This window comes from Ranitomeya variabilis, chromosome 4 (genome assembly GCF_051348905.1).
Source record: "Ranitomeya variabilis isolate aRanVar5 chromosome 4, aRanVar5.hap1, whole genome shotgun sequence".
Lineage (NCBI taxonomy): Eukaryota > Metazoa > Chordata > Amphibia > Anura > Dendrobatidae > Ranitomeya > Ranitomeya variabilis.
Genome location: NC_135235.1, coordinates 696,796,109 through 696,820,949, shown reverse-complemented (window position 1 = coordinate 696,820,949; position 24,841 = coordinate 696,796,109). Strand labels below are relative to the sequence as shown.

The 24,841-nt window shown below is 46.9% G+C and overlaps 1 protein-coding gene across 1 annotated transcript in view; it reads right to left on the bottom strand.

Moving 5' to 3' along the window:
* The window catches only part of LOC143768219 (gastrula zinc finger protein XlCGF66.1-like), a 241,914-nt gene that overhangs the window by 196,252 nt on the left and 20,821 nt on the right, over positions 1 to 24,841 (bottom strand). The gene's annotated exons all lie outside the window — the stretch shown is intronic.

The window sequence follows — 24,841 nt, the reverse complement described above, 5'->3', positions numbered from 1 at the left end:
GAAGAAATCAGGGGATTAGTTCAGAGATATATGGAGGAGACAGGTTATTGATGGCTTTGTAGGTCAGTATTAATAATTTGAACTGGATACGCTGAGGGAATGGGAGCCAGTGAAGAGATTTGCAGAGGGGGGAAGCAGAGGAGTAGCGAGGAGGGAGATGAATTAGTCGAGCAGCAGAGTTAAGGATGGACTGGAGAGGTGCAAGGGTGTTAGCAGAGAGGCCACAGAAAAGGATGTTGCAGTAGTCAAGGCGGGAGATGATGAGGGCATGCACAAGCATTTTAGTAGATTGTCGGTTGAGGAAAGGACGGATTCTGGAGATATTTTTGAGCTGGAGGCGACAGGAGGTGGAAAGAGCTTGGATGTGTGGTTTCAAGGACAGGGCTACTCCGAGGCAGTGGACTTCCGGTAAGGGGGAAAGTGTGATGTCATTAATTGCGATAGATAGGTCAGGTAAGGAAGATCTATGAGATGGAGGAAAGATGATGAGTTCAGATTTGTCCACATTGAGTTTGAGGAAGCGAGAGGAAAAGAAGGAGGATATGGCTGATAGACACTCCGGGATTCTGGACAGCAGAGAGATGACGTCTGGGCCAGAGAGGTAGATCTGAGTGTCATCAGCATAAAGGTGGTACTGGAATCCATGGGACTTTATGAGTTGTCCCAGGCAAAATGTCTAAATTGAGAAGAGTAAGGGTCCTAGAACAGAGTCTTTGGGGACTCCAACAGAGCAAGACCGGGATGAGGAGGTAGTGTGGGAGTGGGAGACGCTGAATGTGTGGTTGGAAAGGTATGAGGAGATCCAGGATAGGGCGAGGTCTTTGATGCCAAAGGAGGAGAGGATTCATAGTAGGAGGCAGTGGTCAACTGTGTCGAAAGCAGAGGACAGGTATAGAAGGAGGAGTATAGAGTATTGTCCGTTAGCTTTGGCTGTAAGTAGGTCATTAGTAATTTTGGTCAGGGCTGTCTCATTTGAGTGATGGGGCAGAAACCAGATTGTAGATTGTCAAAGAGCAAGTTAGATGAGAGGTGGGAGGAAAGTTCAGCGTGGACGTGCTGCTCCAGGAGTTTGGAAGTGAATGGGAGCAGCGATATTGGGAGATAGCTTGACATAGCAGTTGGATTGAGGGTTGGCTTTTTAAGGATAGGCGTGATTGCGGCATGTTTGAAAGCAGAAAGGAAGGTGCCAGAAGTTAGTGATAAGTTGAAGAGGTGGTTTAGGGATGGGATAAGAGTGGCGGTGAGGTTGGGGAGGAGGCAGGATGGGATGAGGTTGAGCGCACAGGTGGTGAGGTGCGATTTGGAGAGGAGACAATTAAGCTCCCATACAAATGTATTCACTGGGTAATGTCATTGTAACATTTAAGAACCCTAGCTGGCCATGTGTGTGACACCTCATCAGACACATCTTGTTTCATTTATGAAGGAGGGACTCAAAGTCACAGAGCCTATTTTTCGAGGGGCATCAGGCGGCATTAATCTTCTTAAAGGGCCAATAAACAGTGGGTCTCCTATATTGTTATTGCTTATGCAGTGAGTGGATGGGCTGCCAAAAATTAGGGCGCACCCCAAAACCCCTTTTACGAGACGTACAGGAGGGCCTCCTGAAAAAATGGTGCATTGAGTGCAAGGGCTGGCCTGCCCCAAAGTTACATGCACCCCAATAACTGTTTCAGCAGATGTACTTGACCGCCTCATGACAAAATTGTTCCCATTAGAAAAAAGTGTGTCTCCCATACTGGTTGCTTATGCATTGAATGCAAGGCCTGCCCTGCACCAAAGTTACATGCACCCCAATAACCCTTTCAGCAGACGTACTTGAGGGCCACATGACAAAATCGTTCCCATTAGAAGTGTGTCTCCCATACTGTTTGCTTATACATTGAATGCAAGGCCTGCCCTACAGCAATGTTACATGCACCCCAAAAACCCTTTCAGCCATGGGCGGACATACCGCCGGTTCAACCGGTGCCACTGCACCGGGGCCCAGAGGCTCTGGGGTCCCCCTGCAGGGTGGCTAATAATGAGGGCAATCTGGCCAGTTTATCCAGCCCCTAGGCTCCGGGGGCCCCTGGCAAGATTTCCCTCATGTGCGACGGGCAGGGAGCAATCCCTGCAGCTCCGCTGCCTGCATGAGAAAATGGCAGTGGAGCAGAGCTGCAGGGAATGGATCCGTCCTGCTTCCTGCCCAAGCTTCTCGTCTCGCACAGCAGTGGCTGAATGACATCATCATTCAGTGCCACAGCTGTAAGAGACAGTAAGCTGCCAGCGATGGTGCGGCTTCAGGATACCATGCGCAGAGGTGAGGTGTGTGTGTAGAGAGGTGACTGGTGCTGTGTGTATGCAGAGGTGAATGGTGCTGTGTGTGTGTGTATGCAGAGAGGTGATTGGTTCTGTGTGTATGTGTATGCAGAGAGGTGAATGGTGCTGTGTGTGTATGCAGAGAGGTGAATGGTTTTGTGTGTGTGTGTAGGTGGAGGAGAGGGCAATGATGGGGTGATGGGGCAGAAGGCAATGATTGGGTGACAGAGAGGGCAATGATGGGGCAAAAGGCAATGACTGGGTTGATGGAGAGGGCAATGATAAGGGTGGTGGGGAGAAAGCAATGATGGGGTGGTGGAAAGGGCAATGATGGGGATGGTGAGGAGGAAATGATGGCAGTTGTGGAATGGGTAATTATGAGAAGACAATGATGATGGTAGTGAAAAGGACAATGATGGGGTGGTGGCGAGGTGGCAATGATGGAGGTGGTGGAATGAGTAATGATGGGGGTGGTGGGGAGGAGGAAATGATGTACAGTAGGTCGTGGAATGGGTAATGATGGGGTGGTGGGGAGAAGACAATGATGATGGCGGTGGAAAGGACAATGATGGGATGGTGGGGAGGAGGCAATGATGGAGATGGTGGAATGAGCAATAATGGGGTGGTGGGGAGAAAGCAATGATGGAGGTGGTGAAGAAGGCATTCATTGGGGAGAGGGCAATAATGGGATGAGGGGAGAGGAGGACAATGAGGGGTGTGGGGGATTGGGATGGGAGGAAGGTGGATTTATAATGGATTTAGGAACAAGGGAAGGTGGAGGAAGACTTTATTATCAATTATGTCTAACACAGTCCCTCAGTATAAAGTGTACTCACTTATAAGGTATAGCACAGTCCTTTAGTATATAGTTTACTCACTTATGTATAGCACAGTCCCTTAGTGTATAGTGTACTCACTTATTATGTATAACACAATCCATAGTTACATAGTTTCATCTTTTGTTATGTATAATACCATCCCTTATTACGTACCATCCTCTCTAGTTATATATGATGCCCTCCCTTATTATATAGCTTCCTCTGCTGTTATGTACAGTGCTGTCTCTTAGTGTATTCTTATTTTTGTTATTCACAGCACCCTCTTTTATTACATAGTCCCCTCTCTTGTTAGATATAAAATGACTACTGATGGAGGAGCCGCTGACCAGACGACCAGTCCATCAGCTCCTTCTTTAGAAAAGAAGCTTTCCCATGCTCCATCAGCCATTATTGCATTATACAGCTAACAAGACAGGACGGTATGTAATAAAAAACAGGGCTCTATAAGAAATCCAACATGTATGGGACGGTGCTGTTCATAGCAAGAGAGGGCACTGGATAATAAGGGATGGCAATATACATAATAAAGGAGACTATGTAATATATACATGTATGTGTGTGTGGCTGTATATATATCTATATATACTAGACTGTGGCCCGATTCTAACGCATCGGGTATTCTAGAATATGCATGTCCCCGTAGTATATGGACAATGATGATTCCAGAATTCGCGGCAGACTGTGCCCGTCGCTGATTGGTCGAGGCAACCTTTATGACATCATCGTCGCCATGGCAACCATTATGACATCTACGTCGATACTGTGCCCCTCGCTGATTGGTCGAGGCCTGGCGGCCTCGACCAATCAGAGACGCGGGATTTCCATTATGACATCATCGTCGCCATGCTGTGCCCGTCTCTGATTGGTCGAGGCCTGGCGGGGATGTGGGATGTGGGATTTCCAGGACAGACAGACAGAAAGACAGACAGACAGACAGACGGAAAAACCGTTAGACAATTATATATATAGATATACACACACACACACTGTATATATATATATATATAATGAAATGAAAGGATTGTATCCGAAACATCGCCACGGCATTTGGGCATTACAGGGCATCTGTCACCTAATTGTTCGGCTACAAGCTGCGGCCACCGCCATTAGGGGCTTATCTACAGCATTCTGTAATGCCCCCAATGTAACCTGAAAGATAAGAAAAACAAGTTAGATTATACTCAACCAGTGGCGGTCCCTGTGCAGTCCAGTCCGATGGGTGTCGCGGTTCGGGCTGGCGCCTCCCATCTTCATGCGATGATGTCCTTTTCCTTGCTTCCTGCCGCGGCTCCTGCAGTGCGCAGGCACCGGGAAAGGTCCAAGAAGCCCAGCGCCTGCGCACTGCAGTACTTTGCTCTGCCCTCAAATTCCCTGTGCAACCTTGTTCCCCATGTGAGCTCCCCAACCCGTGGGACTTGCATCGGTCGTTATTATGTGGGACACTTTTGTCACCCAGGGGATCCCTCTGGATAGGTTGTTGTGTTCTCCCCACCAGAGTAGGTAAGAGTAGAGGAAGAATTTAGAGTTATGTGACCCTCTAAATGACCTGTTAGTATCGATTGGCTTTCTAGTATATCCCACTGGAGCTCTCTTGTGTGTAATTGTGCCCAGTGTACTGCTGGTAGACATGATGAAATGGAGCCTAGTAGTGACATCGCTTTCCTTAGTGTCATGGAGGGATTGTGTAGAGTCATTGCCACCATGCGCATAATGTTCTCTTTTTTTGCGAACTGGGAGGCGACACTCCTGGATTTGAGTGTCCAACGTTAGTCCCAAGAACTCTTTGATTCTGCAGGGTTCTAGCCTTGACTTTTTTAAATTTAGAAGCCAGCCCAGGTTTGTCAAGCTACTTATTACTCTGTCCCTTTGCTTTCTACAGTTTCGGGCCCATTCCCTTGCTATGAGAAAATCGTCTAGGTAAGGAATAATTAATATTTTCTGCTCCCTTAGATGGGCCATCATTTCTGCTACTAGTTTTGTGAACACCCGGGGAGCTATCGATATTCCAAAGGGGAGGGATTTGTACTGGAATTCTCGTATTTGTCCACTTTGGAGACTGCTAGTCTGAGAAATTTCCGGTATTGTTTGTGGATAAGAATGTGGTAATATGCATCGCTGAGATCTAACATGATCATAAAACATTTCGGGAACAGGAATTTGATGGTGGATCTTTTTGATTCCATCTTGAATTTTTGGTTTCTGACATATCTGTTTAATTTTTGTCAATGTATTATTGTTCGATAGGTGCCATCTGGTTTTGACACTAGAAATAATGGGGAGTAGAACCCCCTCCCTATTTCTTGAGGGGGAACTTCCTATAGTACTGATTTCTCTAGAAGGTTTAGGATTTTGCTTTCTAAGGATTTTTGTTCTGCTGCTGAAGATCTTGGTTGGGTTACCACGTAATTTTTTTGGGGGGAGAGGAAAAATCTATTCTCAAACCAGACCTGATTGCATTTAGAATCCATGGATTGCTTGATATTTTTTTCCCAGGCCGGAAGGAAAGAGGTTAGTCTTTCCCCCACCCTGGGGAGAACGTCACTTGTAGGGTTTTTTGTCTCAGGAAGAGTTAACAAAGAGAAATCCCCTGTCCTTCCTTCATCCCATCTATTTTGCTCTCTGGGGGGTTTTCTGCAGAAAAATTTACTGACAGGGAATGGAACATAGTTTAAGTTTTGTTCGTAAATTCCCTGGCCAGCTTTTAAGCCATAGGGTTCTCTTGGCTAAATTTGAGAGGGCTGCAGATTTAAATGTTAAGCGGACAGAATCCGCTGATGAGTCTGCTAGGAAAGCCGCTGCAACTCTTGTCAAGGGAATTGATTCTAAGATTTTGTTTCTGGGCATGCCATCCTTTAGTTGTTTTTCCATCTGGTCCATCCATACCACTAGGGATCTGGAGGTACATGTTACCGCTATAGCAGGTCTCTGGTTACCCCCTGCTTATTCCCAAACCCCTTTAAGAAAGGTGTCAGCCTTTTTATCCAAGGGGTCTTTAAGTGTACCCATGTCCTCAAATGGGAGGGCAAATTTTTTTTCAGGCTTTTGCTACAGCAACATCAAGCTTAGGGGCTTTGTCCCAGGATGTGGACACTTCCTCTTCGAAAGGATATTTCCTTTTGAGAGAAGGTACTGAGGATTTTTTTCTGTCTGGTCTTTCCCATTCCTTTTTTTATTAGGGTTTGGACATTTGTGTTTAAGGGAAATACTCTTCGTTTTTTATGTCCCAGTCCACCAAACATTATATCCTGGGCAGTTCTATCAGGACGAGGATCTGCTACCCCCATAATATATATCACTGCTTTCACTAATGTATCTACTACGTCCAAGGGATAGCAGTGGAGTCCCCCTGTTTCATCACCCGAGGAAGATGAGAAGTCTGATCTATCTGAATCAGTGTCTCCAGAAGTAGAGGGGTCGGACTGGGAGTATACCGTAGTCTCTGTCCTTTTTATTTCACCTTTACTAAGGGAAGTAAAGGCACTCTAGACTTCTGATCTGATTACAGATCTTAGTTCAGAGGCAAAATCCGGGGTTTCCTCGCATATCAATTGTTGTATACAGGAATTACAGAGCTTTTTACTCCAGGACCCTGGTAAAGCCTTGCTACAGGTGGGACAGCACCTGTTTTTCGTTTTCTCCGATCTCTTCTTTCCCTAGTAAGGGAAAAGGAACCCTATTACAGTGGTGAACTTTCTCGACCGTCACTCACCCTTTAGATTCGAGTGCAGGTACCGGTTCTGGAGAGGGAATAGGGTCTTATGGAGGAAGATCCATAGATGGCGATTTGCTCACTACAGATCTGTTATGCTGTGAGAAGTGGCTACTGGACCGTCATCCTTGCTTGTCTTTGTCCTTTGCAACATCTGATTGTTGCTTGTGGTGACGCTGCTGCTGCATAGGCGGCTGCTGCTCCGGGTCCTGCTGGTTATCACTGTCCTCCATTGTTCACAGGGAACTGAGTACAGCAAGGATGTCTGCACTTCCTCCTTTTTAAACCTACAGCACAACCAGCGCTTTCTTCCGGACCCGCCCCTCCTCCTGTGCCGCATCAGAAGGGGAGCGCTTCACTGCGCATGCTGGCGCCCTGGGAACCCGGAAGCTCCGCTACTACTTCCAGGGCGTCGGCCATCTTTGTACACTTTCCAGAGCGCACACTGCCAGTGCTCGCGCGCTCACCCCCACCGGGAACCCAAGAGCCCCTAACTCCTCTCTGGAGCGACGGTTGTACTTCCCCTCCGCTCACCCTGAAGAACTCATCGGTTCCAGTGGTAGCGGCTTCAGGTACCATACCAGTGGTGGCAGGGGCCTCCCTGCTGCCGGATCTCAACTGGACAGCCATGGATTCCGGTATCTTCATCAGATGACACTTCGTGCAGGTACCGCACTGAAGGTTCCCCATCAGGGACAGGAAACCAACTGATGGGGGAGAGGTGCCGTCCTTTTTTATTCGGACTCCCATGACAGCACCACGAGAGGGGGGATCCACCCTTCAAGAACAGGAAACCTACAGATACAAAAGGGTGGCACCTCTCCCATGTATCAGTTGGTTTCCTGTTCCTATAAGGATTGGATCCTACAGAAGACCCTATTGATCCCTGGCTGGCTGGCCGACTCAGGTAGTGAGGTAGTGAGGGGGTCTCCTACCTCGTCTGGTGCGGAGATCCTGGAGGCGTCACGGTGGTCCTGACAGGGCTGCACGGCGGTGGCGTTCACAGCAGAGAGCGGTGGCCGGTGGTTTTCTGTCTCCAGGCCAGCACGAAGTAAGTATTTTCCCCCTGGTTGTTTGTTCCTGGAGTGTATGGCTGGTGCTGGAGGCTGTGCGATCCGGAGGCATATTGGTGGAGCCGTCCGGGGCACCGCTGGCTGGTCGGGCGTCCCGCGCTGCTCTCGGTACCAACAGGAAGCGCTGGAGGCTGCGGTGACATCTAGGGGCAGAGCCGGCATGTGTTTCCGGGTCTCGGATTGCCGCGCATGCGCGCTGACTCCAAGATGGGGGCGCCCACTGGTAATTGCACGTCGTATAAGCGCGGGCCCTCCAGCTTGTCACCTGCAACTGGGGGGGCAGACAATGAATCGGGGCAGCGCTTTGCGATTCTGCTGACCGGAGGAGGGCTTTTAAATAGGCCCCAGGCCCCTTGCTTCTGGCCTCAATATTGAGAGGTATGGAGAGTGATCACGAGCAGCAGCCTCAGCTGCTGGAGGAGGCACGGCAGAAGCCCAAAGAGAAGGACCATGTCAGGAGAAGTGACGATTCTGGTCGTAAGAGCTTCTCCAGACAAGGATCGGATGCATCAACCAGAAAGAATCCCCCTCATATTCCGGTATCTTGTTTCTGCGGCCACTGGTAAGTGATCCACGAGAAAGTTCACTCAGTGACGCAGTCCCCCTCATTCTTTATTTTAGGGGAAGAAGTGCATCAGTAAGGCTAAGCACAAGGAATGCGCCCTCTGTAGAGTGCCCTTACCAGAGTCATGCTCAAAAAAACTGTGTGCCCCCTGTATCCAGCAGACGGTGAGGTCTCAGGGAGGGGAAGGGGTGGAGTGGCATTAGGTCTAGAAAGACTATATTGCCTTGCTATACTCCCTCAGATAGCGGAAGAATCCCTTAATGTTGTGACAAGCCTGAAAGAGATGGTGAGGGCGGAAGTTAAGCAGTCCCTTAAGTCCCTGTCTCAAGCAGGAAGCCCAAAATTCAGGGCCCCCTGGTCTCTGATTCTTCAGCGGGTGAGTATAGAGATGAAGGCTCCTACGATTCGGCCCCCTCATCGGCAGAAGATTCTGGCCACTTTTGTCTGCCCCTTGATCAGATTGACAAGTTAGTCAAGACGGTCAGGGGAACGATGGGCATAGCAGAAGCCAAACCACAGTTATCCAGGGAAGAGATCATGTTTAGTGGACTGGAGCAAAAGAAATGTAGGTCCTTCCCATTAAATGAAAAGATTCAGGAGCTTATTAATAGAGAATGGAAGAAGCCCAAGAAGAAAGGTTCCTTGCAACCAGCTCTAAAACGCAAATATCCCTTTGACGACCCGGCAGTCAACACTTGGGACAAGGTCCCTAAACTGGATGCGGCAGTGGCCAAAGCATCAAAACGAGCCTTGCTGCCCTTTGAGGATATGGGATCTCTTAAGGATCCACTTAACAGGAAGGCAGACACCTTCCTTAAGGGAGCCTAGGAAATGGCGGCCAGTTCCTTAAGACCAGCGGTAGCGTCAACCTGTACGGCCAGATCGATGATGGTCTGGCTGGACCAATTAGAATTCCAGTTAAAAGAGGGGGCTTCAAGAGATGCTATTTTAAGTGCTCTACCGGTGATTCAGGAGGCCGCTGCCTTCTTATCGGATGCTTCTATTGACTCAGTTAAGATGGCAGCTAGAGCGGCAGGTGTCTCTCTAATGTGGCTATGAGAGCCCTATCGTTGAAATGCTGATGGGGGACATTCAGTCGAGGTCAAAGCTGCGCCATTCCATGCAGAGGATAGTATTTCTTTGGTCCGGCCTTGGATGAGCTGCTAGAAAAAGCCGGAGACGATAAAAAGAAGTTCCCTAATTTATCCATGTCCTACCGTCGTCCCTTCAACAAGAAGAGATTTGGTCCAGGAAGGAAACGTGCATTTTCACCAGCTACAGACCGGTTTAGAGGTGAAGATATGCATAGAAGAGGTACAGGATTTATGTTCCAATGTTCCCCAAGGGAAAGAAGCCAGACCAATCACTAGCAATGCCGGTAGGGGGAGGTTGTTGGCCTTTTTCACAGCATGGTCAGAAATCACAAATAGTGACTGGGTGCGGAGCATTATATCTCAGGGACTCAAACTTGAGTTTAGTCGTACCCCACGGGATAACTTTAAACTTACTCCCTTGCGCTCTTCTCCCCTTGAACAGTCGGCGTTATAAGCAGAAGTTACGGATCTATGTCTAAAAAATGTTCTGATAGAAGTTCCAGAATCTGAGAAAGAGGATTTTGCTCTCCTCTGTTCCTTATCCAGAAATCTGATAAAATATTTAGGACCATCATAAACCTTAGGTCCCTTAATAATGTTCTGGTCAAACACACCTTCAAGATGGAGTTCAACAATAAAGATGCTGTTTATAAACTGTTTCATGGTTATAGTGGATTTAAAAGGCGCGTATTATCATGTACCCATCCATGCAGATTATAAACAATTTCTAAGGGTGGTGGTTTTAATGGGAGGAGTAGTTCGCCACTTTCAGTATAGGGCACTTCCCTTTAGTTTGTCAGCCGCCACCAGAGTATTTACAAAAATAGTTGCGGAGGTCATGGCACATTTGTGGGAATCCAATATTCTCATTGTCCCCTACTTAGATGATTTTCTCATAGTGGGAAATTCAGTGGATCATTGCCTATCACAATTGGGGGCAGCTAGGATGAAGCTGAAACACTTAGGCTGGATAGTAAATTATGAAAAATCTCGGTTACAGCCCCTAAAAGTTCAGAGGTTATTAGGTCTACTGTTAGATTCAGCTACCCAACAGTGTCGTCTTCCTCCGGATAAGTCAATTCAAATTCATCAACAGGTGTTAAAAGCAATTAATAGACCCTCCATGACCCTTAGACAGGCCATGTCCCTGTTAGGGTCCCTGACATCATGTATCCCGGCTGTCAAGTGGGCTCAGCCTCACACTAGGTCCCTTCAGAAGGATGTCTTGATTAATAATAGGGCCTTGGGAAGGTCCTTACACGAAAAGATAACATTGAGCCCGTTAACCCTTATGTCCCTTAGATGGTGGCTAGACAAAGATAAATTATCTGCAGGTGTTCCTTGGGTAACACATATAACTCTTGTGATAACCACAGATGCTAGCCCCTTGGGGTGGGGGACCCACATGGGTGACATTGTGGTTCAGGGACAGTGGGACTCCCTCACGTCTTCATCCAACCAGAGGGAGTTGATGGCTATTGAGTTATCGGTTAAAAAACTCCTCATATATCTACAGGTACACCACGTCAGGATTCTTTCGGACAACCAGGTGGCAGTGGATTATGTAAATAATCAAGGTGGAACACGTTCCGAGGCTTTGATGCAGGTGGCAGATCGCCTATTCCAGACAGCAGAGACACATTTTCAATCTTTGTCTGCGCTCCACATCAGAGGAAAAGAAAATGTAAAAGCATATTTTCTGAGCCGCAATACCCTAAGGCAAGGAGAATGGTCTCTAAACAGGGACATCTTCAATCAGATTGTCTGCAAATGGGGTCAACCGGAGGTGGACCTCTTTGCCACCAGAGGTAACAGTAAAGTAAAAAAAATTATGTTCCCTGAATCCCAGGGAGAATCCTCTGGATGTGTACGCCTTCTTGATAAAATGGGATTTTCCTTTGGCTTACGTTTTCCCATCATTGAACCTGTTACCTCTAGTGGTGAGGAAAATCAGGGAAGATCGGGCAAGTCATACTAATTGCCTCGTTCTGGCCCAGGAGAACCTGGTTCGCGTGGCTCTGGACAATGTCGGTAGGGAATCCCTGGGTACTTCCAGACATCCCGAACTTGCTCTACCAGGGACCGATCAGCCATCCACAAGTGAAGGGACTCCATTTAACGGCATGGAGTTTGAGTGGTCATTGTTAAAAGACAGAGGCTTCTCCCCAAATTTAGTAGATTCTCTTCTAAAGAGTAGGAAACAGATCACAACTAAGATCTACTCTAGAACTTGGAAGAAGTTCCTGGCCATTTCAGATTTCAACATTAAAGAAAGGGTGTCGATACACCAGATCTTAGAATTTCTGCAGAAGGGATTGGAATTAAATCTTTCCACATGTACACTAAAAGTACAGGTCTCAGCCTTGGGTGCCCTGTTCTCTTGTAATATTGCCAATAACTATTGGGTTTCAAGGTTTATTAAGGCTGTCAGTATAGCTAGGCCCGTACATAAGAATAAGACGGTACCACGGGATCTTAATCTAGTCCTTTCAACTTTGACAAAAGAACCCTTCGAACCCTTACAATCGGCCTCAATAAAGATTCTATCCCTTAAAACAGCTTTCCTGGTAGCAATAACATCTGCTCATAGAGTAGGAGACATCCAGGCACTTTCCAGACTTCCCCCTTATACAGAATTCTTACAGGATATAGTAGTCCTCAAGCCGGACCCAGCTTACCTGCCGAAAGTAGAATCCCATTTCCACAGGTCGTAGGAGATAGAAGGATTAGGGAGAAATGATGGTAAAACTAACTCTAAAGGTACCTTCACACTAAACGATAGCGATCCGTGACGTTGCAGCGTCCTGGATAGCGATATCGTTGAGTTTGACAGGCAGCAGCGATCAGGATCCTGCTGTGATATCGCTGGTCGTTGGTTAATGTTCAGAACTTTATTTGGTCGTCAGATCGCCGTGTATCGTTGTGTTTGACAGCAAAAGCAACGATACCAGCGATGTTTTACAATGGTAACCAGGGTAAATATCGGGTTACTAAGCGCAGGGCCGCGCTTAGTAACCCGATGTTTACCCTGGTTACCATCGTAAAAGTAAAAAAAAAAAAACAGTACATACTCACATTCGCGTCCCCTGTTGTGAATTTGCTTTTTGCTCCCTCTAGTGGTTACTAGTTTTTTGACTCTGGTTTTTCTGTCTTTCCTTTTATCCGCACCTGGGTCGTTAGTTAGGGGTGTTGCTATATAAGCTCCCTGGACCTTCAGTTCAATGCCTGGCAACGTAGTTATCAGAGCTAGTCTGCTGTGCTCTTGTCTACTGATCCTGGTTCCAGTTATATCAGCTAAGTCTGCCTTTTGCTTTTTGCTATTTGTTTTGGTTTTGTATTTTTGTCCAGCTTGTTCCAAATCTATATCCTGACCTTTGCTGGAAGCTCTAGGGGGCTGGTGTTCTCCCCCCGGACCGTTAGACGGTTCGGGGGTTCTTGAATTTCCAGTGTGGATTTTGATAGGGTTTTTGTTGACCATATAAGTTACCTTTCTTTATTCTGCTATCAGTAAGCGGGCCTCTCTGTGCTAAACCTGGTTCATTTCTGTGTTTGTCATTTCCTCTTACCTCACCGTCATTATTTGTGGGGGGCTTCTATCCAGCTTTGGGGTCCCCTTCTCTGGAGGCAAGAAAGGTCTTTGTTTTCCTCTACTAGGGGTAGCTAGATTCTCCGGCTGGCGCGTGTCATCTAGAATCAACGTAGGAATGATCCCCGGCTACTTCTAGTGTTGGCGTTAGGAGTAGATATATGGTCAACCCAGTTACCACTGCCCTATGAGCTGGATTTTTGTATTCTGCAGACTTCCACGTTCCTCTGAGACCCTCGCCATTGGGGTCATAACAGTTTGCCAGGCCAGTATTAAATGTTTAATGCATTGCAGAAGAGGGATTATAAGAAAGAAGATTCTGAGTTTTTTTTTTCTCCTTCCCCTTTACCTCAGAGTGGCTATGCTTGCTGCAGACATGAATGTCCAGACCTTGATTACAAGTGTGGACCAGCTGGCTACTCGTGTGCAGGGCATACAAGACTATGTTATCAGAAATCCTAGGTCAGAACCTAAAATACCGATTCCTGAACTGTTTTCCGGAGACAGGTTTAAGTTTAGGAATTTCGTGAATAATTGTAAATTGTTTTTGTCCCTGAGACCCTGTTCATCAGGAGATTCTGCTCAGCAAGTAAAGATTGTTATTTCGTTCTTACGGGGCGACCCTCAGGATTGGGCTTTTTCGCTGGCGCCAGGAGATCCGGCATTGGCTGATCTTGATGCGTTTTTTCTGGCGCTCGGTTTACTTTATGAGGAACCCAATCTTGAGATTCAGGCAGAAAAGGCCTTGCTGTCTATGTCTCAGGGGCAGGACGAGGCTGAAGTGTATTGCCAAAAATTTCGGAAATGGTCCGTGCTGACACATTGGAACGAGTGTGCACTGGCCGCTAATTTTAGAAATGGCCTTTCTGAAGCCATTAAGAATGTTATGGTGGGTTTTCCCATTCCCACAGGTCTGAATGATACTATGGCACTGGCTATTCAAATTGACCGGCGGTTGCGGGAGCGCAAAACCGCAAATTCCCTCATGGTGTTGTCTGAACAGACACCTAATTCGGTGCAATGTGATAGAAAAACCGCAAATTCCCTCATGGTGTTGTCTGAACAGACACCTGATTTAATGCAATGTGATAGAATCCTGACTAGAAATGAGCGGAAAATTCATAGACGCCGGAATGGCTTGTGCTACTACTGTGGTGATTCTACACATGTTATCTCAGCATGCTCTAAACGTATAGCTAAGGTTGTTAGTCCTGTCACCGTTGGTAATTTGCAACCTAAATTTATTCTGTCTGTAACTTTGATTTGCTCACTGTCATCTTATCCTGTCATGGCGTTTGTAGATTCAGGTGCTGCCCTGAGTCTCATGGATCTCTCATTTGCTAAGCGCTGTGGATTTACTCTTGAACCATTAGAAAATCCTATTCCTCTTAGGGGTATTGATGCTACACCATTGGCAGCAAATAAACCGCAGTATTGGACTCAGGTTACCATGTGCATGACTCCTGAACACCGCGAGGTGATACGTTTCCTGGTTTTACATAAAATGCATGATTTGGTCGTTTTAGGGCTGCCATGGTTACAGACCCATAATCCAGTCCTGGACTGGAAGGCTATGTCAGTCTCAAGTTGGGGCTGTCGTGGTATTCATGAGGATTCCCTGCCTGTGTCTATTGCTTCTTCTACGCCTTCGGAAGTTCCGGAGTATTTGTCTGATTATCAGGATGTCTTCAGTGAGTCTGAGTCCAGTGCACTGCCTCCTCATAGGGACTGTGACTGTGCTATAGATTTGATCCCAGGCAGTAAATTTCCTAAGGGAAGACTGTTTAATCTGTCGGTACCTGAACATACCGCTATGCGTTCATATATCAAGGAGTCTCTGGAAAAAGGACATATTCGTCCGTCTTCTTCCCCTCTTGGTGCGGGATTCTTTTTTGTGGCAAAAAAGGACGGATCTTTGAGACCTTGTATTGATTATCGGCTTTTAAATAAGATCACTGTCAAATTTCAGTATCCTTTACCGCTGTTGTCTGACTTGTTTGCCCGGATTAAGGGTGCCAAGTGGTTCACCAAGATAGACCTTCGTGGTGCGTACAACCTTGTGCGCATTAAGCAAGGTGATGAATGGAAAACCGCATTCAATACGCCCGAAGGTCATTTTGAGTACTTGGTGATGCCTTTTGGGCTCTCCAATGCGCCTTCAGTTTTTCAGTCCTTTATGCATGACATTTTCCGGAAGTATCTGGATAAATTTTTGATTGTTTATCTGGATGATATTTTGGTTTTTTCTGATAATTGGGATTCGCATGTGGAGCAGGTCAGGTTGGTCTTTAAAATTTTGCGTGAAAATTCTTTGTTTGTCAAGGGCTCAAAGTGTCTCTTTGGTGTACAGAAGGTTCCCTTTTTGGGGTTCATTTTTTCCCCTTCTGCTGTGGAGATGGACCCAGTCAAGGTCCGAGCTATTCTTGATTGGACTCAGCCCTCGTCAGTTAAGAGTCTTCAGAAGTTCTTGGGCTTCGCTAACTTCTACCGTCGTTTTATCGCTAATTTTTCTAGCATTGTGAAACCTTTGACGGATATGACCAAGAAGGGCTCCGATGTAGCTAACTGGGCTCCTGCTGCCGTGGAGGCTTTCCAGGAGTTGAAACGCCGGTTTACTTCGGCGCCTGTTTTGTGCCAGCCTGACGTCTCACTTCCCTTTCAGGTTGAGGTGGATGCTTCGGAGATTGGGGCAGGGGCCGTTTTGTCGCAGAGAGGCCCTGGTTGCTCTGTTATGAAACCTTGTGCCTTTTTCTCTAGGAAGTTTTCGCCTGCCGAGCGAAATTATGATGTGGGCAATCGGGAGTTGTTGGCCATGAAATGGGCATTTGAGGAGTGGCGTCATTGGCTCGAGGGTGCTAAGCATCGTGTGGTGGTCTTGACTGATCACAAAAATCTGATGTATCTCGAGTCTGCTAAACGCCTTAATCCGAGACAGGCCCGCTGGTCATTGTTTTTCTCCCGCTTTGATTTTGTTGTCTCGTATTTACCAGGTTCAAAGAATGTGAAGGCCGATGCTCTTTCTAGGAGCTTTGTGCCTGATGCTCCTGGAGTCGCTGATCCTGTTGGTATTCTTAAAGATGGAGTTATCTTGTCAGCTATTTCTCCGGATCTGCGACGTGTGTTGCAGAGATTTCAGGCTGATAGGCCTGAGTCTTGTCCACCTGACAGACTGTTTGTTCCGGATAAGTGGACCAGCAGAGTCATTTCCGAGGTTCATTCCTCGGTGTTGGCAGGTCACCCGGGAATTTTTGGCACCAGAGATCTGGTGGCCAGGTCCTTTTGGTGGCCTTCCTTGTCAAGAGATGTGCGGTCATTTGTGCAGTCCTGTGGGACTTGTGCTCGAGCTAAGCCTTGCTGTTCTCGTGCCAGCGGTTTGCTCTTGCCCTTGCCTGTCCCGAAGAGACCTTGGACACATATCTCCATGGATTTCATTTCTGATCTTCCGCTATCTCAGGGCATGTCCGTTATCTGGGTGATATGTGATCGCTTCTCCAAGATGGTCCATTTGGTTCCTTTGCCTAAGCTGCCTTCCTCTTCCGATCTGGTTCCTGTGTTTTTCCAGAACGTGGTTCGTTTGCACGGCATCCCTGAGAATATTGTGTCAGACAGAGGATCCCAGTTCGTTTCCAGGTTCTGGCGATCCTTTTGTAGTAGGATGGGCATTGATTTGTCGTTTTCGTCTGCTTTCCATCCTCAGACTAATGGACAGACGGAGCGAACTAATCAGACTTTGGAGGCTTATTTGAGGTGTTTTGTCTCTGCTGATCAGGACGATTGGGTGACATTCTTGCCGTTGGCTGAGTTTGCCCTTAATAATCGGGCTAGTTCCGCCACCTTGGTTTCGCCTTTTTTCTGCAACTCTGGTTTCCATCCTCGCTTTTCTTCGGGTCATGTGGAGCCTTCTGACTGTCCTGGGGTGGATTCTGTGGTGGATAGGTTGCAGCAGATCTGGAATCATGTGGTGGACAACTTGAAGTTGTCACAGGAGAAGGCTCAGCGCTTTGCCAACCGCCGCCGCGGTGTGGGTCCCCGACTACGCGTTGGGGATTTGGTGTGGCTTTCTTCCCGCTTTGTTCCTATGAAGGTCTCCTCTCCCAAATTTAAACCTCGTTTTATTGGGCCTTACAAGATATTGGAAATCCTTAATCCTGTATCTTTTCGTCTGGATCTTCCTGTGTCGTTTGCTATTCACAATGTATTTCATAGGTCCTTGTTGCGGCGGTACATTGTGCCTGTAGTTCCTTCTGCTGAGCCTCCTGCTCCGGTGTTGGTTGAGGGCGAGTTGGAGTACGTGGTGGAGAAGATCTTGGATTCTCGCCTCTCCAGGCGGAGGCTTCAGTACCTGGTCAAGTGGAAGGGCTATGGTCAGGAGGATAATTCCTGGGTGGTCGCCTCTGATGTTCATGCGGCCGATTTAGTTCGTGCCTTTCATGCCGCTCATCCTGATCGCCCTGGTGGTCGTGGTGAGGGTTCGGTGACCCCTCACTAAGGGGGGGGTACTGTTGTGAATTTGCTTTTTGCTCCCTCTAGTGGTTACTAGTTTTTTGACTCTGGTTTTTCTGTCTTTCCTTTTATCCGCACCTGGGTCGTTAGTTAGGGGTGTTGCTATATAAGCTCCCTGGACCTTCAGTTCAATGCCTGGCAACGTAGTTATCAGAGCTAGTCTGCTGTGCTCTTGTCTACTGATCCTGGTTCCAGTTATATCAGCTAAGTCTGCCTTTTGCTTTTTGCTATTTGTTTTGGTTTTGTATTTTTGTCCAGCTTGTTCCAAATCTATATCCTGACCTTTGCTGGAAGCTCTAGGGGGCTGGTGTTCTCCCCCCGGACCGTTAGACGGTTCGGGGGTTCTTGAATTTCCAGTGTAGATTTTGATAGGGTTTTTGTTGACCATATAAGTTACCTTTCTTTATTCTGCTATCAGTAAGCGGGCCTCTCTGTGCTAAACCTGGTTCATTTCTGTGTTTGTCATTTCCTCTTACCTCACCGTCATTATTTGTGGGGGGCTTCTATCCAGCTTTGGGGTCCCCTTCTCTGGAGGCAAGAAAGGTCTTTGTTTTCCTCTACTAGGGGTAGCTAGATTCTCCGGCTGGCGCGTGTCATCTAGAATCAACGTAGGAATGATCCCCGGCTACTTCTAGTGTTGGCGTTAGGAGTAGATATATGGTCAACCCAGTTACCACTGCCCTATGAGCTGGATTTTTGTATTCTGCAGACTTCCACGTTCCTCTGAGACCCTCGCCATTGGGGTCATAACAGTCCCCCTGCGTCCGCTTCCTGCACTGACTGAGTGCCGGCCGTAAAGTGAAAGCACAGCACAGCGGTGACGTCACCGCTCTGCTGGTAGGGCCGGCACTCACAGTCAGTGCAGGGAAGCGGACGCCGGGGGACGCGAATGTGAGTATGTACTGTTTGTTTTTTTACATTTTACACTGGTAACCAGGGTAAACATCGGGTTACTAAGCGCGGCCCTGCGCTTAGCAACCCGATGTTTACCCTGGTTACCTGGGGACCTCGGCATCGTTGGTCGCTGGAGAGCTGTCTGTGTGACAGCTCTCCAGCGACCAAACAGCGACGCTGCAGCGATCGGCATCGTTGTCTGTATCGCTGCAGCGTCGCTTAGTGTGATGGTACCTTAAGGAAGAAGAACTCCATATATTAGATGTTAGAAGATGCCTTCTGCAATATATCTCAGTCACTGATACTTGGAAGAGAGATAATGCGCTATTCTTATCCTTCCAAGGTCTTAGAAAAGGGTTTAGAGTATCAAAATGCACACTAGCCAAATGGGTTAGAGAGGCTATCTCTCTGGCTTATACAGCAAGAGGGGGTCCGGCTCCGCAGAATCTGAGGGCGCATTCCAGCCAGGCCATGGCATCATCCTGGGCGGAGAGATCTGAAGTGTCAATCGATCAAATATGTAAGGCGGCCACATGGTCATTCCCTTCCACCTTTTTCAAACACTATCGGTTGGACTTGGGGTTCTCCTCAGATCTCACCTTCGGGTTAAGGGTGCTGCAGGCTATAGCCCTCCCTAACGTAGCTTACATCTCTGTAAATCTCTCGTGGTGCTGTCATGGGAGTCCAAATAAAGCATTAAGTTACTGGTAACAGCGTTTTTCGGAGGCCCATGACAGCACCCTTAGTTCCCTCCCTTTTCACGTGGGGGTTGCACTTCCTTTAAATAAATAAATATATATATATATATATATATATATATATATATATATATATATATATATATAAAAGAAGTTTGTTCATGTGTGATATCTGGCTTGCAGTTTAAATAAGATATTGTATATAACTGTATATAAAGTTTATATATGAGTGCCATTAACCGCGGTAGTCCTCTCGGGCTCTGAAATACATCTGATACGTGAGAGAGGTGCAGCCCTTTTGTATCTGTCAAGACTCAAGAGACAACCCATTTAAGATTCAATCTTGGTTAAAACTATTCCAACATGGGGCGTGGCCTGGTCTTGGAGCCGAGCGGATGTGTGTGAGGAGAGCTACCCAGACCTATCTGAATTTAACCCCTTTAATTACCCCATAAACCTCCGTGGACCCCGGATTACTTCGACCCCATCACCTCCCAACAAGAGGAACCCACATCTTATGAGGCTCGGTGTCAGCTGGCGCAGGGGCGCTCTTATAAAAGGACGCCATTACTACTTACTGGCTGGAGACCGGAGGAGGATCGCTATCCTGGTCGTGGGGACGGAGTGGCAGCGGGACTGCCTGCACGGGAAGGAACGCCAGAGGGTGCGCCGGAGGCTGCGGCACATCATGAGGAAGGCTCGGTGAGTGACGGAGTGATGGTGGAGCGGGGGGGAGCCGCCAGAGGAAGACGCGGTGGCCATCTTGGTCCTGGAGCATGGTGAAGCAGGCGACACGCGGCTCCGGTCACCCGTCGCGTTGCCCCGCTCCCCTCCTCCTGCGACTCCTCACCTTTCAGCCGCCCGAGGCATCTTACCTGTCTGAGGCGGAGTGCATGAGCCCTACATCGGCGGGACTTTGGAGGCTCCTGATGCGCCCTCCTTCTCCCTGGTCCTTTTTTTGGCGCCAAACGCCGCCATCTTGCAGAGCGGCAGAGCCAGAGGACTTGCTCGCCTCCTGCAACAATATTGCAGCACAAGAGCTGCTCGGCATTTGAAATACCTTAGACTATCCTCACACATGGGGAGGAAGTTTTTCTAGGGGAGGGGAGTTTGCCGATAGGGGAATACGCCGCATAATGTAGCCGCTCCTGCCCCACATGCCCCCCCCGTGGCCATATATAATTTATTAAAACCACTTATATTTATGGGCAAGCCCAAAAAGCGTGCTGGACAGCTTCTAGATCCGAAAGCACACTCAGACGACATGGATCGTTTTATAACTACAAAAAAACAGCAAAGAAATACTAGATCCCAGTCTTCTTTCAAGATTCCTGGGGAATGTTCCTCCTCACAGGATTCTCTGGCTTCCCATAGCTCTCCTGATAGAGCATCATATGAAGGGGATGATAATTCTGAATTCCCAGATGATTTGACTATTCAAGATCTTAGTAAATTTATCAGAACTCTTCCTACTAAAAATGATTTACAGACATTTGCTTGCAGAATTGAAAACGCTTACAAGAAGGAACTGCAGGTTCTAAAATGAAAATTCACCTCCAGAGTAGAAGATGTTGAGAAATCTCAGGAACTAATCTTGCAAGAACTACAAACCCACAGAGAGGTCATAACAAACCACACTATGAGATTGGAGAATATAGCAACAGGGTTAGAGGACTTGGAGAACCGCAAAAGACGTAACAACATTAGAATACATAGTCTTCCTGAGTCCGTAAGCCCGTCTGAGCTGGATATTACAGTTCATAAACTGTTCCTTGAGATCTTAGATGACAAAGATGCAGGCTCCATAGAATTTGACGGGATTCACAGATCCCTTGGACCTAAACCGCAATCAGATTCAAGACCTAGAGACGTCATCTGCAGAATACATTATTATAAAGTCAAAGAAACCATTATGCTGGCCACTAGACAGAAAAGCACCATCACCTTCTGTGGAGCTCAGATCTTAATACTCTCCGATTTGTCCAGGCGGACTCTACAGCTAAGAAGAGCCCTGCGACCACTCTTGTCTCTCCTTAAAGAAAAAGACATTCTTTATAAATGGGGATTTCCGTTCCAGCTGATAGCTTTTAAAGGCGGGAAATCAGCAATTTTTCTAAATCTGGGTGATCTAACCACTTTTCTAGGAACTTTCGAATTACCACTGACTGAGATCCCTGATTGGCCGAGATCCCCACAGCTCCCTGACATTCCACCGAGATGGCTGAAAGCTCCTCATACCAAACAACATAAGAAGGTTCGTTCCTGTCAAACCTGAGGGGACTCTCATATTCTCCCTCCGGTTTTCAAGGTTTGCTGTCCGGCACACACGTGTCCTGCCAGGTCGTTTAGACTTTTGGTCCGGTATGCATACGGTTTGCCCGTGCTCAGTAGTAGTAGTCAGTTCTCAACTAAGTGGACAATTTTATTTACTACTTGTTAAGAAATAGAAGGTCTAATTTTCCTCTCAACAGTTTGTATTGCGAAGTTAGAGCTTAAATTTAACATAAGCGGATTTAGATGTTGGTTAATTCTGATAGACTTAAAATATTGTTTATTATTTGTTATTGTTTTGCCTGGTCATGGGGGTGGGGGGTGAAAGTTGGACCTCACCCTCTGCTTTTCCTCACTTAAATAGATGTGCCTGGTGGATTCTGGACGCACCACCACATCACGGCTTCTTCCTTTAGGAAAACACTCACCACACACTGAATTTTTCTTTTTTTTCAATCTGTTTGCTTCCTTTTCTTCTCCCACTCCTCTGTTGTTCCATTCTCAACCCACTAACCTATTCCCTACCCTGGAATTACACATGAGCATTCAAGGGGCCCGGTTTCCGCTCTCACACAACCAATTCCTCAAACAACACCTTGACTATGGCTGAAGTAAAATTTTGTTCCTTTAATGTTAAAGGGTTAAACATACCAGAAAAAAGAAAGCAGATCCTGTACTCCAACCATAAGCAATGTGTCTCAATTTTGTTACTTCAGGAGATTCACTTTAAGACTGGTATGACCCCTGACTGTACATCTTTTTACTACCCGAAATGGTATCGTAGCACTAATGTCCATTCCAAGTCTAAGAGGATATCCATAGGTTTCCATAAGTCCTTTCTTCCGGAAGTCCTTGACTCGATGATTGATACAGAAGGGAGATTTATTTTCTTGAAGTTGGCTTGGAGATCTTGTGAGCTCATCTTGGCGAATGTTTATTTCCCTAACCAGGATCAGCAGAAATTTGGTCTTTCATGCAAAAAACTCCTGGAGAAATTTGCAGGCGACTCGCCGATTATCCTTGGAGGTGGCCTTAACCTTCCAATGAATCCTTTAATTGGCATGTCAACGGGTAAGTCCTCTTATTCCTGGTCTGCCATTAAAAAGGTGAGAAAGCAGATGAGTGATCTGCGACTGGTTGATGTGTGGAGGGCTTCCATCCAGATACGAGAGATTATAGCTTCTACTCACAGGTGCACTCCACTTATAGCAGAATTGATTATTTTTTCGTATCCCATTCCCTGCTGGATTTGGGGGTGGGGGCAGAGGTGGGGTTTGTGCTGAGGTCCGATCATGCGCCCATTTATTTTTCAATAAAGTTGGACCCATCAGCGAAACCTAAATTCTCCTGGCGATTAAATGAGAACTTACTGCGGGATCTGATGTGCGCCTCAGAGGTAAAACGATCTATAGAGGGTTTTGTGGTGGATCATACTTGGGACCCCACGTCTCCTGCGATAAGATGGGAAGCCCTGAAGAGTGTACTGAGAGGCGTTCTTATCTCACATGGCGCTCGCCTCAAGAAGATCCGCATAGCAGAAATAGCCGATCTCTCCTCCCGGATCTCTAAACTCGAGCCACAGCATAAAAAAGATCTTTCCCCGCTTACCCTGTCGGATTTATCCATGGCTAGGCAAAAATTACTTACTATCCTAGATCAGAAATCCCACTGTTTCACAGAGAGAGTCAGGAGCCGTCTCTATCATTTAGGTAACAAGAGTGGTAAATTCTTGGCAAGAGCCTTATACCCACGAGGCTCACAAATGTTTATCCTGTTCATAAGAAATGCTAAGGGTAAAGTAGCACATAGTACACGTGATATATTATCCAGTTTTTATGACTATTATAATTCTCTGTATAACATAAAGGGTCACTTTAAAGATCTTCCGACAACTTATTCCATAACAAAATCAAATCTTATATACAAACAGGTTGCCCGCGGTTTCGCTTGATCTGGAGAAGTGGAGCAGATTACACTTGTCCTGGCTTGGGAGGGTTAATACAATAAAAATGGATTTATTACCACGTCTTCTGTATTTTTTCCAGACTATAGCTATGGTCCTGCCTGCCCCTTTTTTCTCCAGACTCAAGAGAGCAATTACGATATATATGGTCGGGTGGGCGCCCTCGTTTGTCGTACCAACTATTAAGCAGATCTAAACAAGAAGGGGGATTGAGCCTCCCTAACTTTCAGCTTTATAATCATGCCTCTCTCGGAACCTGTCTTTTAGATCTATACCATCATAAACATAAAAAAAAAATGGGTGGACTTAGAGTCAAAGATCTCAATGACTAATCCCAAAACAAACATCTGGCAGAGCGGAAATACTGGGGTTCGGGGTAGAAACCTCCCCTTCCTAACGAGAAATCTGACCCTTTTTGTTAAACATAATAATTTAAAGCTCAATATTTTATCTACACCAGGCCCCTTGACCCCGATCTCTGACAACCCAGACTTTCCCGCGGGCTTAGATAAAGTTATATTCCTTTATAAACACAAGGATAACCACCCAATAGCTATGATTACATTACCCAATCTTCTATAAAACCCTTGCAGTCTCTCTTTGGAGGAGCAGAGATTCCCCCTGGGGTATGACTTTTTTATGAACAAATCAGAGGTTATATTCGCAAGATATTCAGACAGGTTGATCTATTCCGACCACTTACCTTTTTTGAGTTGGCTTGCTTGGATGGGAACCCTCCATCACACACAGTATCACTTTTATACAAAATGTTCCAGGGGCATCAGATGTCTACAGCTGATCCTCCAGTTTTCTTTTTGAAATGGGAAAACGACCTGAATAAACTATTGACGCTTGAAGACAGGAATAAGAGTCTTCTCCACATGTTCAGATCCTCTTTATGTGCAAATTATCAAGAGGGAAGTTATAGACTCTTGTCTCGTTGGTACAGATGTCCAGACAGCATTCATATTATGTTCCCCGATACTCCAGATACGTGTTGGAGATGTTGGAAGGAGAAGGGATCATATACACATATTTGGTGGTCTTCCCCACCCTTCCTCAGGGTTACCGCCCCCAGATGACTGGCTCCATATTTATACACACACAACAGGCACCCTGCTGCGTGTAACCCTGAGAAAGGAGTGCGTTACACTCCGAAACGCGTCGGTTTGCTTTTTGCCCTAGTGAGACTCCGTAGGCCTGTGACGTCACACGCTGCCTGGCAGCGCCGGCCATTTTTTTCAGTACAACCAGGATCGTCTCCGGCTGGGACGGTTCCTGGCTCTGTACTGTGTACTGGCACCCGGTCCTCCGTCTGGACAATTGGTAATCGGTGTGCCTACCT